This window comes from Protopterus annectens, chromosome 12.part0 (assembly GCF_019279795.1).
Source record: "Protopterus annectens isolate FY-2018-M chromosome 12.part0, PAN1.0, whole genome shotgun sequence".
Lineage (NCBI taxonomy): Eukaryota > Metazoa > Chordata > Ceratodontiformes > Protopteridae > Protopterus > Protopterus annectens.
Genome location: NC_056746.1, coordinates 936,345,801 through 936,365,805, shown reverse-complemented (window position 1 = coordinate 936,365,805; position 20,005 = coordinate 936,345,801). Strand labels below are relative to the sequence as shown.

Below are 20,005 nucleotides of genomic sequence, written 5' to 3'. Positions count from 1 at the left end.
GATGCTGCATCCGGATATTTTCAAAACCATAACAGAGAAATGGGGAAGGCCAGAGATAGACCTGTTTGCCTCCCCACACAACCACCAACTGAAGAAATTTTGCTCAAGAGTATACCACCCACTTGCCTGGAGGGTGGACTCCCTTTCTTTCAGCTGGAAGGACCTGACAGTATATGCCTTTCCACCTCTTCCTTTGATGTACAAAGTTCTACTGAAGATCAGAGAGGAACAGCCAAAGGCAATTCTGATAGCTCCAGACTGGCCAAGGCAACATTGGTACCCGCTACTGAGAAGCATGTCTCGGACGCATTCATGGCATCTACCTCTATGTCCTTTACTTCTAACACAGAACAATTACAAGACCCTGCATCCAAACTTAAAAACACTACAGCTAACTGCTTGGAAAATTGCATAAAACAAAATCAACTTGATTTATCTCAGAGGGTCAAGGACATTATCCTGGAGGCTCGCAGACCTTCCACAAGGAAAACATATTCAGCCAAATGGAAAAGATTCCTCATTTGGAGTGCCAAAAAGGGGGAAAATGTCACACTAGCAAACCTAGCACACATCCTGGAATACTTAGCAGAACTGTTCCACAATGGCCTGTCCTACTCTTCCATTAAGATACATGCATCAGCAATTTCAGCAGAGTACAACATGGATCCTCCGGTCTTCTCTCATCCTCTCCTCAGACAATTTTTGAGAGGGATCAAAAATGTAAAGCCTCCAAGAAAAGCACCTTTACCTGCATGGGATCTCAATTTTGTGCTAGAAAAGTTAACACTTCCCCCTTTTGAACCAGCAGCAACAGCAGACTTACAGTTCTTATCTTGGAAAACTGCTTTCCTGCTAGGAATCACTTCAGCAAGAAGGGTATCTGAGTTACAGGCATTAATGGCAGTGCAGCCTTTCCTTATCTTCCATCAGGATAGAGTGTCTCTGAGAACCAATCCTACTTTTATGCCAAAGGTGGTATCCAGGGTATCCTTGAATCAAGCCATACATTTACCTACATTCTTCCCCAACCCACAGAACAGGGGGGAAAAACTACTACACACCTTGGATGTACACAGACAACTACGCTACTATCTGGACAGAACCAAGAACAGCAGAAAAACTGACCAGCTTCTGGTAGCATATGCAACAGGAGTGCAAGGAAAAGCAATTTCAAAACAGACAATTTCAAAATGGATAGGAAATTGCATTTGATTCTGCTACTCATTTCATGGAAAACTAACTCCTGAAAATATCAGGCCTCACTCCACAAGAGCTACAGCCACCACTACAGCTTTCCTACGAGGAGTGGCTACCAAAGACATTCTAGAAGCTGCTACTTGGAGCTCCGTGCATACATTTGCCAAGCATTATAATCTTCCTTTATACTCCAGATCCCGAGCAGGTTTTGCAACTGCTGTTTTACAAGGGATCTTAACTACCCCATCATTATCTTAGTGCCCCCCCCCCCCCAGATTAGCTATGGTATTCTACCCATTTGTTAGGACTGCAGATGCATCCTTGAAGGACATAGTACAGTTTTGTACCTACCATAAATGTAGATGTCCGATAGGTATGCATCTGCAGTCAGGATTACCCACCCTCCTTCCCCTCTGTGGTATTCCTAGGGTACTTACCCCTCTTTTAGCTAGCTGGGGGATCTATTATGGTGTATTTGTTTGTATGTATATATGTATATATATATTTTGCTTTCTTCTGTTTGGAATTATCTGCATTTATCCAAATTTAGCCTTCCTAGAGGGCACCTGGCATCTGGGGCAAGAAACACTGAGGAAAATGGCGTCGGCTGATGCCTTTATACCCTAGCAGCTATGACGTCGGGTGAAGTGCGACATCAGCCGAGGCCAGACCCAGACTTTGGAATCCGGCCGACCGAAGTGCTGCCTGAGGCAGGACAACCCATTTGTTAGGACTGCAGATGCATACCTATCGGACATCTACATTTATGGTAGGTACAAAACTGTACTTTCTCAGCATTGCCATTTGGCTTATCTACTGCGCCCAGAGTATTCACAAAATGCCTGGCTTCAGTAATTGGCTCCAGGGGATCCAAATTTACCCGGACCTGGACGACTGCCTCATACAAGCGGACGACAAATTGATGTTGACAAAAAACTTGGACTATGTCATACGATTACTTCAAGCTCTGGGATACACAGTCAACTTCCAAAAGTCAAGACTTCAGCCATCCCAGCAAATAATCTTCTTAGGAGCCAAATTAGACACAGCCTCTCAAATGGCTTACCTAACAGAAGACAAGCAAGAGAAGTTAACTCATTATTTCAAAGGTTTGGCAACACTTACCCAGATGACTGCAAGGAGATTCCTACAGGCCCTGGGTTACATGGCATCCTGCATTCTCCTGGTTCCATTAGCAAGACTACACATGAGAAAGTTTCAATGGTACCTAAAAAGCCTATGGTCTCAGCACAGCAACAACTTAGAGACAACCATACCGCTCATTCCATGCCTACAAAAGGAATTCCTATGGTGGGCCTCGGTAAGCCAGGCAAACACAGGTATGTCATTCAAAAAACCACAGATAACACAGACCATAACCACAGACGCCTCAGACCTTGGATGGGGGGGCGCACATGGAAGGCAGGTGTATACAAGGACAATGGTCTCCAAAGGAAACACATCTGCACATAAACCAAAAGGAAATGCTGGCAGTAATGCATGCCATCGAGGCCTTTCAACACCAACTTCAGCAAGGCCATTTACTGATACGGACAGACAACACCACTGTGATGTGGTATATAAACAAGCAAGGGGGCACCCATTCTTACCCCCTTTGCAGACTGACAATGCATCTTTGGGAAAAATCACTGAGCCTAAACATTCAGTTACAATCCCAATTTGTTCCAGGCAAAGACAATGTGCTGGCAGACAGCCTAAGCAGGAATTTCACAGATCCACACGAGTGGAGGTTACATCCGAAGATCTTCACACAGCTCACTTCGACATGGGGCAGGCCAGAAGTAGACCTATTTGCCTCTCACCTCAACCATCATCTACAAAAATTCTGCTCAAGGACATACCATCCACAAGCCTGGAAAATAGATGCTCTCTCATTCAACTGGAACTCCCTAAAAATCTATGCATTCCCACCTCTGCCACTGATGACCTCAGTATTACTAAAGATCAAAGCAGAGAGACCCAAGGGGATCCTAATAGCTCCGGACTGGCCAAGACAACACTGGTATCCACTACTACGGAGCATATGTCACACCAAGAAGTGGGCCCTTCCCCAATGGCCTCTACTTTTGACTCAACACAACTTCAAAACAGTGCATCCAAACCTTCAGACACTGCAGCTAACAGCCTGGGAGATCCCATGAATAATCTCAACCTATCTCTCTCCAAGGAAGTTCAGCGGATACTAACAGAGGCTCGAAGACCATCCACCAGAAAGGTTTACTCAGCAAAATGGAAGAGATTCAGCATTTGGAATACCAGCAAGGGACATGATGCCTCATTATTGAACATCCCACTCATCCTGGAATATTTGGCAGATATGCTAAAGAATGGACTCTCATATTCTTCCATAAAGATACATGCATCAGCTATTTCAGCTAGATATAACACTGATCCGCCTGTCTTTTCACATCCTTTGCAAAGGCAATTCCTCAGGGGAATCAAGAGCATTAAACCACCAAGAAAGGCTCCAGTGCCAGCCTGGGACCTCAGTTTTGTTCTAGAAAAACTGACTCTACCTCCATTTGAGCCAGCAGCTTCAGTTGACTTGCAATTTCTCTCATGGAAGACAGCTTTCCTGTTGGCAATTACCTCAGCAAGAAGGGTTTCGGAACTACAGGCCCTAATGGCTATACCACCGTTCATAATTTTCCACAGAGACAGGGTTTCATTAAGGACCAACCCTACTTTTATGCCAAAGGTGGTATCTAGGGTTTCTTTAAATCAAGCTATTCATCTGCCTGCTTTCTTCCCCAATCCTGAGAATAAGGGGGAAAGACTGTTACATACCTTGGACATTCACAGACAACTTCGATACTACCTGGACAGAACCAAGACCAGTAGAAAGTCTGACCAACTTTTTGTGGCTTACGCCCCTGCAGTCCAAGGAAAAGCAATTTCAAAACAGACTATTTCAAAATGGATTGGACATTGCATCAGATTCTGTTATTCATTTCATGGAAAGACTGTTCCAGCCAATGTCAGGCCACATTCCACCAGAGCTACAGCCACCTCTACAGCATTCTTAAGAGGGGTGCCTACTAAGGACATTCTAGAAGCTGCTACATGGAGCTCCGTGCATACATTCTCCAAACACTACAATCTCCTCTATACTCCAGATCCAGAGCAGGCTTTGCTTGGCAGTCCTGCAGGGTTTGATTGCGACACGACCTTTTCCGTAGAGGATTTCTTCCTGCCCAGCTAAGCTATGGTATTCTACCCATATGTTATGACTGCAGTTGCATTCTTGAAGGACATAGTACAGTTTTGTACCTACCATAAATGTAGATGTCCGATAGATATGCAACTGCAGTCGGATTTTCCTCCCTCCATACCCCTCTATGCCTAGGGTCCACTCCTATCCCTGTTTCTCTTAGCTGGGGATATCTGTTATGGTGTATCTGTTTATTGCTCATTTACTTGTCTGGAATCCTGTTTTTGTTTTCCAATTTGATTTCAGCCTTCCTTGGAGGGCACCTGGCATCTGGGGCAAGAAACACTGAAGAAAATGGCGTCGGCTGATGCTTATGTACTCCAGCCGCTCTGACGTCGGAGAGAAATGCGACATCAGCCGACGTCGGACCCAGACTTTGGAATCCGGCCGACCGAGGGCTGCCTGAGGCAGGACAACCCATATGTTATGACTGCCGTTGCATATCTATCGGACATCTACATTTATGGTAGGTACAAAACTGTACTTTTTCTTAACACTCACCTGTTGTAGCAGAATCGTAGCAGCATTAGTATGCTTGCAGGTCGTGCTGTGTTTGATTTTAGAATTTACACTACATGCGGTGGTGGTGCTGCGGTAGCGTTGTCGCCTCACAATAGACGTTGTCCTGTTCGATTCTCAGCTAGAGCATCTTCTGTGTGAAGACATGCTTGAATGGCCGTACCTTCGTTGAAGGTTGTGCATCAGAGCTGGCAACTCGGTATGTAAAAATCTGCTGCCAATCATTAGCGGACCGGAGTTCCGCTGTGGCAACCCCTAACTGGGAAAAGCCAAAAGATACAAACAAAACACTACATATATTCAAAGTTTATGGTGTAAAATCCAAGGAAAATTGTAACTTAGGTTAGTGAAACACAACTTTACAAAACTGTACAGTACAGTGTATATGGTATGTAGCAAATGGGATCATCTTATTTATTTTTATTTTACATTTGTTGACTGGGATAGTCTGACTGGATATATGTCCATTTTCAGCAGAGGCCTGGGGAGAAAAGCTCTAATACATAAAAAATGAGAAAAAAAAACATAGTGATCACATCATAACGATGTAAACATCACTGATAGTCATTTATAGTTAAAAACATTTTGTAAAATAGATACAGTACAAGAAACTTTTTTTTAATATATATATTGGTTCTGTAGGAAGTGTGTTTCTTCAGTAGATTAGTAGAGAGAAAAACAAAACAGTGGGGAGGTATACCAGCTGGGAAAGGTGGTCAGGCGAGATGAATAGTGCTAGTCTGGGTTGGTGCAAGGGCATAACCATTGTGATTTTAGGAAGATTTTTAGTTGCTTTTTAAACAGTGGAGTGGATGAGAGGGATGTTAGTTCACTTGGAAGCTTGTTCCAAATGTTACCAACAGAGCTAGTGAACAGGCAATCCCCAGACTTGTTGTTGAATTTTAAGGTAGATACTAGTGCCCTATTTGCAGATCTTAGGGTTGTTAGGGTTTTGTATTGGCTAATAAGGTTGCTGAGAATGGGAGTATTAGTGGGATGATGCAGAATCTTATGAATGATTGTAAGTTGCTGTATAAGAAGCTGACTTTGCAGATGTTCATCGTGTTTCACTGTTGCAGTCATCACTGTAGGGTTCTTCCTGCCGGCAGGCAGTCCTCGGTCGGCTAGAATCCCTAAGTCTGGGTCCAGCATCGGCTGTTTAGTCATGCTCCCTGACGTCAGAGCGCTAGGAGTACAAAGCTGCCAGCCGACGCCATGTTCTCCAGTCTTTCTTGCCGTGCGGTGAAAGCAGTTCGCAAGTGCCGGTCGGCTGACTCCTGATATTTTTTCGTGCTTCAGTCCGAAGACTTACTTCTTCTTCTTAAAGCTAAGTACCCTGTTGGGGAAACTTTTTTCTTGCTCCAGTCTGATGTCAGAAAAAGTTAATAATTGCATTTCTTGTGGGAAGCAAATACCTCATAAGGATTTCCATTCTTACTGTATTCCTTGTTTAGGCCCTGACCACGACGTAGCTAGTTGTCGGTTTTGTGCTAGATTTAACCAACGTACGATTAAGCGAATGTACGATTTTGCTTTTCACTACTTTGGTAGGCGATTTAATTATAAAATGTCGTCGGACACGCTTCCGACTACCGGAGTTCACAAACGACGCAAGGATAAGGACAGGCCTCCGAGGTCCAAATCAGATGACGTTTTACAAGCAGAGCCAGCTTCAGGTTCGCCCATTGTCAGTGAGGCGCTTTCGCAGCCCCTGTCGTTGGCCATTTCAGAACCGATTGCCGAAACGGGCTCCCACGAGGAGCCAACTAGGCCTTTGAGCACTCCAGCTGCAGGACCTTCGGACAATGCTCCCTCGGATGGGTCTGGAGCCGCTGTGCAGGTACCGGCTTCCGAGGGGGATTTCAGGCCTACACAGTTTCTGATAAAGGCAAAGACAAAGGCAAAGACTCCTAAATCTAAGACACCAGCCCAGGCCTCTTCTGATCTGGGACCCAAATCTCAGAAACAGCTACTTAAAATGGCAGAGGACTTACTAACCATGATTAGGGGTTCACATCCCCCTCCAGACAAAAGGCCAAGGCAAGAATTGGATTATGAATCTTCTGATCAGGCATCTATTTCTTCAGTGTCTTCCTCTGAACAGGAATATACTTTCCCTCCTTATGAGGATTCTGATGCTGAGGAATCCATTCCATCAGCTTCTCCCCCTGAGGATTTTTCTTTTGGGGAAACTTTACATGACATGAGGGAACATTTTCACTGGGAAGGGCAGCAGTACTTGGAATCTAAGAGAAGGCTTAGGGATTTCCTTTTTCTTCCCCAACATAGACCCCTGGCTATTCCTCCTATTTTGGATATTGTGGATGATGCCTTTTCTGAGGCTAATTTAACTCCTGACTCCTTTCCTCCAGCCCCTGCTAAGCCCGACAGATATTACAGGGTCCCTGACTCCCACCAGTTCCTTTACAAAAATCCTACTGCTGATCCAGAAACCATTTCTCAGGGTCCTAAGGGGGTTAAGGCCGCTTCTGCTAGAAACCCTATTCCGACAGATAAGGATTCCAGAGCTTTGGAGAGATGGGGCAAAAAAAGTGTACACTTCTGCTACTTTATCTGTTAGGGCTTTAAATTGTCGATTTCATATGCTAAAATATCAACAATTTCTACTGTCTGTTATGAAACAAAAGCTGGGTACCATTACTGCATGTGCAGATAATAAGGAATTACACGATTTGATGCATGCCACTGAACAAGTGGGGAAGCATGGTTTACACTGTGGTTTTGATGCCTTGGAGGCTTCTTGCAGGGCAGCTGCCTGTGGCACAGTCATTAGTAGGCATGCTTGGTTAAAGGAACAAAACTTACCTGATCAAGTGAAAGCAAAATTACTGGATGCTCCTGTTCAGCATAATGTTTTGTTTGGGTCTAAGGCTGAAGAGGTGATAAAGAAAATGGAGGATAAGGCAAAATCCATGCAAACGGTTAAGGATTTCTTACAAGTTCAGCCCCCAAGATTTAGCAGAAATTGGCCATCTAAAAATTGGTCCTTTCCCAGCTCGGACAGGCCTCAGATGGGTAGATATAGGCTCAGAGGAGGGCCCAAGCACAGACCTCTTACAGACCTAGACAGTGGAGTGCTTCCACCCCCAGGGGTGGAGAGGACAGACGTCAATCTTATAGAAAACAGGCTCAATGACTCCCCCTGCATGGCTCCAGGAACTTCTCTCCTGGAAGCCCCTCTAGAAGGAAAACTCTCTTTTTTTCAACAAAATTGGACTTACATAACCCAAGACAAGTGGGTTCTGGATGTAGTTTCAAGAGGTTACAAATTCCACTTTCATACCTTGCCAAGACCAAACGGATGGCCAGACCTACCAAAACACCAATGGTCAGAGGCATTAAACCAGGTGGGATCCCTCATGGCTATGAGGGCCATAGAACTGGTTCCACGATCAGACACGGGCCAAGGTTTTTACTCAAGACTCTTTCTAGTTCCCAGAAAGCAAAATTCATGGAGACCCATCCTGGATCTGTCAGTCTTAAACACTTTCCTGGACATACCAAAGTTCAAGATGCTTACTCTGCAGCAGCTCCTGCCAATGTTGAGCAAAAATGCATGGATGGCGACATTGGATTTAAAGGAGGCTTACCTACACATCCCAATCAGACAGGAGTGCAGAAAATACCTCAGGTTCAAGGCCGGATCGAAACATTACCAATTCTCTGCGCCGCCCTTTGGCTTGTCTATTGCGCCCAGGGCCTTCACCAAGTGCCTGGCACCAGTAGTAGCTTATTTCAGACTCAAGGGAATTCAAATTTACCCTTATCTGGACGACTGCCTTATTCAAGCAGACAGCATGGATGTCTTACTCCAGCATCTGGAATTTGTTCATAATCTTCTCAAGTACCTGGGATTCACTGTGAACATAAAAAAGTCAAATTTGACACACACACAACTGATAACTTTTCTGGGTGCTCTTCTAAACACAACAACCCAGATGGCATTCCTGACATCCGAAAAACAACTGCAGCTGGCTTCAACTTTCAAAACCTTGGTGTCAATAAATCAGCTAACTGCAAGGAAATTCCTGCAGGTGATCAGAAGCACCTACATATCAATTTAAAAGAGATGTTAGCTGTACAGAATGCCCTCTTGGCTTTCAGGGATCATCTACAACCAGGACAACTACTGATACGGACAGACAACACCACAGTTATGTGGTACATAAACAAGCAAGGGGGTTCACACCCCTACCCCCTTTGCAGACTAGCCATGACTCTTTGGAACACAGCTCTAGCTTGCAAAGTGGATCTACAAGGTCAGTTTCTGCCAGGGAAACAAAATATTCTGGCAGACAGCCTGAGCAGGAACCTGTCAGACCCACACGAGTGGATGCTAGACACCCAAATATTCAAGATGATTACAGAAGCCTGGGGCTGCCCGGACATAGATCTATTTGCATCCCCCCCTCAACAACCAGTTACAGATTTTTTGCACAAGGACATTTCACAAACTAGCATGGAAAGTGGATGCACTATCATTCAGTTGGAGAAACCTCTCGGGTTATGCCTTTCCGCCACTACCTCTTCTTCCACGGGTTTTATCAAAGATCAAGCAGGACAAGCCCAAGATGATGATGATTTTACTGGCCCCACATTGGCCTCGTCAATTTTGGTACTCAACACTGATGAGTCTATCCCAGGACCCACCTTGGATTTTACCTCCGATTCCAAATCTTTTGTCCCAACACCAGGGCCAGGTTCTGCACTCTCATGTCAAAACTCTCAGCCTGGCAGCCTGGCGAATTCAGGGTCTATGATTAATCCTTTTCTTCCCAAACAGGTCATGGATGTCATCTTAGAAGCCAGACGGCCTAGCACTAGAATATCTTATGCAGGTAAATGGAAGAGGTATTGCACCTGGATGCTCAGGATTCGGATCCCCTCATTCCCAACATTCCACTGAATTTACTTTACCTGACAGACATGCTACATAAGGGTTTGTCTTTCTTCTCCATAAAAATACATGCCTCAGCTATCTCTGCACTTTACAGTACAGATCCTCCAATCTTTTCCCATCCACTTCTGAAACAATATCTCAGAGGAGCAAAGAATTTAAGGCCCCCTAGGACACCACCTATACCTGCCTGGGACCTCAACTATGTTCTGGAAAAACTCACTCTGCCTCCTTTTGAGCTTACTGCCACATCTGATCTTAAGTATTTATCATGGAAGACAGCTATCCTGCTGGCTTTGACTTCAGCCAGGAGAGTCTTGGAGTTACAAGCACTCATGGCTGTGGAATCTTATATTATTTTTCACCAAGATAGGTTGTCTTTAAGGACTAATCCTACTTTCATGCCTAAAGTGGTTTCCAAAGTGGCTTTAAATCAAACTATTCACCTGCCAACTTTTTTCACTAATCCACAAAATAAGGGGGGAAGGATCTTGCATTCCTTGGATGTACACAGACAACTTCGTTTTAACTGGACAGAACCAAGGATATCAGGAAAACAGAGAAACTATTTGTTTCTTATGCAGCAAATTCCCAAGGCAAAGCTATTTCAAAACGGACCATTTCTAAATGGATTGCTCATGGAATCAGATTTTGTTACTCTCATCATGGAAAGCAAATCCCAGGAAATATTAGTACTCACTCTACCAGAGCTGCTGCTACTTCAGCTGCCTTTCTCATGGGAGTACCTACCAAAGATATTTTGGAAGCTGCAACTTGGAGTTCAGTGCATACTTTTTCTAAGCACTACAATCTCCCTCTTTACTCCAAGTCTAGGGCAGGCTTTGCTTCTGCAGTCTTGCAGGGCCTTCTAGCTGCCCTTTCTACTCTATAACCACCACCCTTTATCTCAGCTTTGGGATTCAACCCTACAGTGATGACTGCAACAATGAAACACGATGAACATAGTACAGTTGTGTACACTTACCATAAATGTAGATGTTCGAGTGTCTTCACTGTTGCAGTCTGGGTTACCCCCCCTCCTGACCCCTCTTATATTTTCATTAGTGTGGTTTCCTACTTCACCCTTCTTCTGAGGTGTATTTGCTTCAGGGTATGGGGTTTGTTGCATGTTACTTTTTTGTTTTACTATTAGCCTTCATTTTTGGGCACCTGACATCTGGGGCAAGAAAAACTGGAGAACATGGCGTCGGCTGGCAGCTTTGTACTCCTAGCGCTCTGACATCAGGGAGCATGACTGAACAGCCGACGCCGGACCCAGTCTTTGGGATTCTGGCCGACCGAGGACTGCCTGCCAGCAGGAAGAACCCTACAGTGATGACTGCAACAGTGAAGACACTCGAACATCTACATTTTTGGTAAGTGTACACAACTGTACTTTCCAGCCATCCTAATATGAGATTCTGGCAGTGATGGGTTCTAAATGGGGATCCAGTGGCAAATCTGGCTATGTTATTATAAGATGTTGCCAGTTTGCTGATATTGCTTTTGGAGAGGTTTGTATAGATTGGGGAGGCATAGAGAAGGGTGGAGATTAGGGGTGTTTGGGCGATAGTAGACCTAGTTGAAGTTGTGAGTAAGGGTTTGAGTCTATAAAGGAAACCAAGTTTTCTATTAACTGATCTAATAGGTTAATTTGTTTGTTAAAGTTCAGATTATTAACAATAGTCACACACAGCAGTTTGATTGACAAGTCGGGAGCTATTTTCGTCCCATTGTTGGATGTGACTGTAAAGTTTAATAGCAGGGGACTTTAAAGTGGGAGAGAATAGTAATGATTTGTTTTTTTTTTGGGGGGGGTTTAAGGAGGAGACACAGTTGATGGAACCAGTTTTCGACTAAGTTAAATACTGTTTGGGTCTTGGTTTGAAGCTCTGCAGGTGACGAGGCGCTACATGTTAATGTCGAGTCGTCGGTGTATTGTATACAGGTGACCTGTGGAATGGATGTTTTCAGATCATTAATGAAAATAGTAAAGAGGAGAGATCCCAGAATGGAGCCTTGAGGGACACCAAGAGAGATAGGGAGTTGCGTGGATAGTTTTTTGTCCCAGAGTGCTGCTTGGTGTCTATTTCCTAAGTAGGACTTAAACCACTGGACTGTTTGGGTGTCAAATGAGAAAGACCTTAGGATATCTGACAATAGTTGGTGATTCACCATGTCAAATGCCTTAGAGAGGTCAATAAAGAGGGCTGAGGACAGTAAGTTGTTACGGTTTTTATTAATGCAGTTTGAAAAGGATAGGAGTGCTGTTGTAGTACTATGGAATGGCCTAAAGCCATGCTGGCAGTCCACTAGTAGGTGGTTTGGAGGAGTTGATCAAGTTATTGTTGATGAATACATCTCTCCATAATTTTTGCTAATGGGGAAAGTAGGGCTATGGGGCGGAAGTTAGAGAGTTCATTTGAGTTACCTCCCTTATGGAGTGGAATAATGTGTGAGACTTTCCATAGATAGGGGATGGAGCATTCTGTTATGGTTCTGTTAATTAATATAGAAATTGAGTAGGCAAGTACTCCATCTGACATTTGCAGGTATTCAGCTGGTAAGAGGTCAGCTGATGGAGTGCAGGGTTTAAGTTTGAAAAGTAGGTTGCGTATATGGGATGTTGAGACAGGTTGGAGGTGTAATATGTGGGGTAAGTTGGTTGGCAGGGGCGACTCAGCTGTAGTAACAGGTGGTATAGGGGGTAAGATATTGGCTAATGATTGGACTGTTCCAGAGAGATATTTGTTAAAAATATCAGCAATTTGGCTGGGGGAGTTTTGAGTCAAATTTAGTGGGGGTAGGTGTTTTGGAGTGTCCAGGGTGTAGCAAGTTATTTATTCCTGACCAGAATTTTTGTGGGTTTTGATGTTGGGTCTGTTGGAATGTGAGGTAATAGTTTTTTTTATCAAGGAATATTATTTATTTGTGACATTTCTAAGCTGCCTAAAGTTTAGATGATTAGTAGAGTTTTTAGTATGTCTCCATTTGGTCCAGGTTTTATTTCTCAGTCACATTTTTTGCCTTGTCTCATTTGTGAGCCAAGGGGCAGGTTTGTTCCTAATTCTAACAGTGTGAGATGGAGCATGGTGATAGCTATTGTGTAAATTAAAATGCTTTTCCCAAAAATACTGTGTGTACAGTGAAAGGAAATGTGCAAGGCCAAACAGCAGTTTTCAAAATAATATGCTTGCTTTGCAAGAACAGTTACATGTTCAGCTTAGATATTAATAACATATAGATGTGGGCAATACTGTAAATGCATCCTGTTATAGAAAAAAAGGAAGTTGACTTTCTTGGCTTTCAGATGCAGAAATAAATAAATAAATATAACAGCAAACAGTCTTTTATAAACAAACTAGTACAGCAAAAACATCATTAGTCAAACTGGAGTAACTGCCATCCGGGTAATAATACACAGCAATACATACAGGTAGCAAAGTACAGAGTCATTAAAACTTAGACAAGTAGCATTTTTCAGCTAATAAAAATCTAAGCAAAAGCAGCACATCATGTTGGTTCATAAAAATCAGTGCAAGTTAATAACAATCAAACAGTATCAGTACAGTAATAGCCTGTTAACAATCTATAAACAGAACAAGGCAATCTATGCAAATAAAACAGTTGCAAAGAAAAAATGGGGAGAGATACTCAGATGTAATAAATCATGAGAACAGGGACATAATGATTGGATACCCGATTTCAATATATTTTGGACATGCAAAATGTGTTTGCAAAGGCATGTGACAAGTCAAATTGTTTGGTTTCTAGCCACATTTCTTACAGAGGGAAATGCCATTACATGCAGTCCCTGTAGAGGTTACACATACAGGTTTTATGTTTAAAGAATCTTATAAAAATAATTGTAAAACAATCAGCCATAAAAAACACTTACAGTTGATGGAAATAGAAAAAGGGATACTCTGCTTTCAAAAGAACTATGGTCATGCAAAAAAGCTTGAGTATAAAAATAAAAACAGCATGGGAGTTAACACACAATACTTCTTTTAAAGAAGAGATAAAAGAGGAACAATTCTGTTACATAGAGTATGCGGTTCCAATAATGAAAATTACTCACACATTACCAGAGGACATGGCAAAAAATCACCAGGAAAAAGAGGGAGGTTCATGATAACAAAATAGGGAAAGATTTTAAAACAGCTGGACATAGGAAATGGTGTTATTTCAGAAATTTAATTTTTCACTGGTATGGTGCCACTAAGGGAATATGGAAAGTTACAAAGTTGATAGCAAATGCAACTTATAGAGCTATATCAGATATAACAGAGCAGATGTGTTATAAAACTGTCAAACAAGTAACTGCTGTTAACCATGAAGAAAGACTGTTAAGTACAAAAGATCACATTTTCCTGTAAATTGCTTTTTTTAATATTCTTTTTCCAAAGCAATAATAAAATTATGCAATGCAAAAGAAATATGCTTGTTTCTAATACAAGGTTTTGCCTTGTAAAGCAAGGGTTAACTTGACAAGATTTTGAAATGCTTGTGTATAACTGCAAGATTGACAACTTGTTTAAGGAAGCATACAAACAGTTATAAATAAATAAATAAGTAATAATGGCTATGTGTCTATGATGGGGTACTATAATAAGTAATAATGACTGTGTCTATGATGGGGTACTATAATAAGTAATAATGACTATGTGTCTATGATGGGGTACTATAATAAGTAATAATGACTGTGTCTATGATGGGGTACTATAATAAGTAATAATGGCTATGTGTCTATGATGGGGTACTATAATAAGTAATAATGGCTATGTGTCTATGATGGGGTACTATAATAAGTAATAATGGCTATGTGTCTATGATGGGGTACTATAATAAGTAATAATGGCTATGTGTCTATGATGGGGTACTATAATAAGTAATAATGACTATGTGTCTATGATGGGGTACTATAATAAGTAATAATGGCTATGTGTCTATGATGGGGTACTATAATAAGTAATAATGGCTATGTGTCTATGATGGGGTACTATAATAAGTAATAATGGCTATGTGTCTATGATGGGGTACTATAATAAGTAATAATGGCTATGTGTCTATGATGGGGTACTATAATAAGTAATAATGACTGTATCTATGATGGGGTACTGTAATAAGTAATAATGGCTATGTGTCTATGATGGGGTACTATAATAAGTAATAATGGCTATGTGTCTATGATGGGGTACTATAATAAGTAATAATGGCTATGTGTCTATGATGGGGTACTATAATAAGTAATAATGACCGTGTCTATGATGGGGTACTATAATAAGTAATAATAGCTATGTGTCTATGATGGGGTACTATAAGTAATAATGGCTATGTGTCTATGATGGGGTACTATAATAAGTAATAATGGCTATGTGTCTATGATGGGGTACTATAATAAGTAATAATGGCTATGTGTCTATGATGGGGTACTATAATAAGTAATAATGGCTATGTGTCTATGATGAGGTACTATAATAAGTAATAATGACTATGTGTCTATGATGGGGTACTATAATAAGTAATAATGGCTATGTGTCTATGATGGGGTACTATAATAAGTAATAATGACTGTGTCTATGATGGGGTACTATAATAAGTAATAATGGCTATGTGTCTATGATGGGGTACTATAATAAGTAATAATGGCTATGTGTCTATGATGGGGTACTATAATAAGTAATAATGGCTGTGTGTCTATGATGGGGTACTATAATAAGTAATAATGGCTATGTGTCTATGATAGGGTACTATAATAAGTAATAATGGCTATGTGTCTATGATGGGGTACTATAATAAGTAATAATGACTGTGTCTATGATGGGGTACTATAATAAGTAATAATGGCTATGTGTCTATGATGGGGTACTATAATAAGTAATATAAGTAATAATGGCTGTGTGTCTATGATGGGGTACTATAATAAGTAATAATGGCTATGTGTCTATGATAGGGTACTATAATAAGTAATAATGGCTATGTGTCTATGATGGGGTACTACAACTTCCGCATTAACTGCTCTTATTATCATTATCTGCTTAATCACAACAGTTTGTATGTGTGTTAAAATCTGTGTTAATAAAAGCATTAATCAAGTTACAACTGTTAACACCGGTACAGTGTATGAAGAAATAGAAATAAATGCAAGGGACTCGTATGTAGCAGTGGATAGAGAGATGCAAAGTACTGAAGAGCTTATTGTTTTGTAAATTGTCTTACAATTTCATGGACCTTAAATAAAAAAAGTGGGAATTGATAGATATTGTGTAAATTAAAATGCTTTTCCCCTATATACTGTGTGTGTACAGTGAAAGGAAATGTGCAAGGCCAAACAGCAGTTTTTAAAATAATATGCTTGCTTTGCAAGAACAGTTATGTTCAGCTTAGATATTAATAACATATAGATGTGGGCAATACTGTAAATGCATCATGTTATAGAAAAAAAGGAAGTTGACTTTCTTGGCTTTCAGATGCAGAAATAAATAAGTAAATAAAATGCAGACAGGTCAAGTGACGCAAAGGTGATGTGGAGAGACTTTTGTGAAGTCTTCAGATACAGCAAGAACTAAAAAAGGGCATGAAATAACCATGGACTTTTTTATGACACAGACAGAAATCAGAAGAATAAGTCACAAGGACATTAAAAATAACATTGGTTGAAAAGAGTATATAAACTGGACAGTATGTTTCAGTCAGGGGTAACGTTTTAGACTAAGTATTTTAGTCTATTCATCTGTCTAGCTGTGTTATAATAGAATTGAAATAGCTCTGACAGAATTAACTGTTTGGCAAGAATTTGTTCTGAGATAAATAAAGAATTAACAGCTACAGCAGTACAGAGTTTGTCTGGTCTACTTTTGGACATTTTCTTCAGAGGCAAAGTAAAGACGTCTGCTTGACATTTCTTCAGAAAAGAAAGAAGTACATTTCTTCACATGGTGTTCCAGAATTTGTAAGAATTTATTGTTAAAGTATGAGACTGCTTCATCAAGAGGTAGGGATTTTAGGGACGACCAATTGCAAGCTTTAAGCTCAGCTTGAAAGTTAATTGGGTTTAGATTTTTCTTGTTTCGTGTAGTTCTACAGTTAATTTGGTTGGGGAGTGAGGTCTTTTGCCTGGTTATAAAGGTCAGAGAGTGGTCACTAATATCATCGGGGGTGTAAGCCTGTTTTGTATAATTGGGGATTACTTTTCACTAGTATCCAATCTAAGGTGGTTTGTTTGTTTGCTAGGTTTATGGGTTCTGGTAGGGGCGGTGATGGTTTGATGAAATTCATAGATTGATGTGAGTAGTTGGATTTCCAGTCAATATTAAAATTCCCAAGGAGTATGGTTTCTTGTGGGAAGGAGATGGAGAGCCAGCTAAGGGTGTTTTCAAGTGTATTTATGTTATTACCTGGGGGGATGTATGAGCAAATAATGTATATGGCTTTATTAGCATTAAATTGAAGCTTGGATATTAAGATCTCGGCATTATTAGCTGAGGGTGGTTGAGTATCTAGTGAGGTGACCTGTAATTCAGATCTGAACAATATTGCCACCCCACCACCCTTTTTATTTAGACGGTCTAGTCTCAGGTTGTTGTAGCCAGGTGGGAATATATCATTGTCTCTTCTCACCAGAGCAGCAAAGATTTCAATAGCAAATTCCCACCTCATCTCCACCCTACTTTATGCCTCTCCAATATATACCAACCTAAGGCAATGCGATCTAAACAAACTAGAGACCTGCTACAACAAAATTGCCAAATTCGCCACAGGGGCATCCTACCGTAGTCACCACTGTCTCTCACTTGCTGAACTGGGCTGGCTTGAACTCCCTCACCTCCTTCAATGGTATCAACTCTCACTCGCCTACAAACTAGTAAACCATCCACTAAATGTCCCATCCCTCCAGAATCTACTTCAACCTTATCGCACCACCAGACCACTAAGATCCAGCAACAAAAATCACTTGTAGATCACCAAAGCCAATAACTCTGCTGGTGAAGCATTATTCTCTTGCAACACAGCCAAATTATGGAACTCCCTCCCACCCACAATACCTCCGTACCATCATGCACCCACTTCAAAACTTTACTAAAAGCGCACCTAAAAACATGCTGGCTATGCCCTTGCCACTCCCACTCTAATATCACCCACCCCATCCAACCACTACCTTTCTTTCCACTCCACTAACTACCTTGATTATAGCAAGCTCAGATGCTCATAAGCCTAGTACTTATACAGCAGGAACTTCTTATTTTAACATTTGTTAATGTCTGTTATGTACTTCACAGATAATGATTATAGTTGTCTACTGATGTACTATGTTCTTCATCTTTAAATATGTTGTAAATTGCTATGTAAATTGTTAATCGCTATGTAATCCAATGTAACTACTGTCTGTTTATTTTAACTGTGGAGCTTTTTTCCCCGGGCCTCCGCTGAAAATGGACCTACGTCCAGTCAGACACTCCCAGTCAACAAATATAAATAATTAAATAAATAAAACTGGTTTGAGCCAGGTTTCTGATAGACATAGGATGTCAAAGGAATGTAAATCTAGCAGGGCGTGAGGGCGTGCAGCTGGGTAATTTTATTGTTAATGCTACGTATATTCAGGTGAGCTATGAGAAGTGTGTTTGGGGTTTTAGTGGGGGTAAGTGAGGTGGAGGGATGGGTAGATTGGGGATTACATGTCCCTTATCTAAGCTGGAGTGGTGGCTGCATGGGTGCATGAAAGAATAAAACGATGCACCTCCAGATAAACTGTTCATGGCCCACTGTGGATACAGTGCAACAAAGGAAATGTCAGGGAGGGTAAGCTCTATCAGGGATTAAACACAATTACTGATGGAGCTAAACAGCCAAGTCACGTGCTGCTGGTGGCTCTTAATGCTACTTTGTTTGCTGCCCTTTTAGGTGTTGCTATTTGTCAGAAAAGAAGTGTTGAGTAAATTTGACACAATCTATTTCCCAAACAACTTCTGTATCTGCTGAACCAAGATCGTGAGTGTCATGCCAGGTGTATCAATGCAATCAACGGGAACAATTTTTTTTTTGGTCGTCTTCTAAAGGAACAAAGTATGGTCTCAGCACAAGCACAGCCTAGAAACCCAAATTCCAATAATTCCATGCCTGAAGCAAGAATTCCAATGGTGGGCTCAGGCCTGTCAATCGAACAAAGGAATGCCCTTCCACAGCACTCAACCAAGCCAGACTATCACAACGGACGCCTCAGACCTCGGTTGGGGGGCACACATGCTGGACAAGTGCATACAAGGTTTATGGACTCAAGACCAGCTGCACCTACACATAAATCAAAAGGAGATGCTGGCAGTAAAACTGGCAATTCAGACATTCAGACCACTTCTTCGACGGGGTCAATTGCTGATAAGGACGGACAACACCACAGTTATGTGGTACATCAACAAACAGGGCGGCACACATTCGTACCCTCTATGCCGGATGGCAATGGACCTCTGGAATGTGGCCCTGAGCTTTAACATTACATTATCTTGGAGGCTCGCAGACCCTCAACAAGAAAAACTTATTCAGCAAAATGGAAAAGATATCTCATTTGGAGTGCAACAAAAGGAGTAGATGCATCAGTGGCAAACATAGCTAACATCCTGGAATATTTAGCAGAGCTTTTCCACAATGGTCTGTCTTACTCCTCCATTAAGATTCATGCATCAGCAATTTCAGCAGAATACAACATGGATCCTCCAGTCTTTTCTCAACCTCTACTCAGACAGTTTCTCAGAGGAATTAAAAATGTAAAACCACCAAGGAAACCACCATTGCCTACATGGGATTTGAACTTTGTGTTAGAAAAGTTAACACTTCCCCCTTATGAACCAGCAGCAACAGCAGAATTACAGTACTTATCTTGGAAGACTGCATTCCTACTTGCAATCACTTCAGCTAGAAGGGTTTCTGAATTACAGGCATTAATGGCAGTACAGCCCTTCCTTATCTTCCATCAGGATAGTGTCCATGAGAACTAATCCTACCTTTATGCCAAAAGTGGTCTCCAGAGTATCTTTAAACCAAGCAATACACCTGCCAACATTCTTCCCCAACCCACAGAACAGGGGGGAAAGATTGCTGCATACCTTGGATGTACACAGACAATTGCACTACTACCTGGA

The 20,005-nt window shown here is 41.6% G+C and overlaps 1 protein-coding gene across 2 annotated transcripts in view; it reads left to right on the top strand.

Moving 5' to 3' along the window:
* The window catches only part of DEDD (death effector domain containing), a 724,306-nt gene that overhangs the window by 65,561 nt on the left and 638,740 nt on the right, over positions 1–20,005 (top strand). The window lies entirely within an intron of this gene.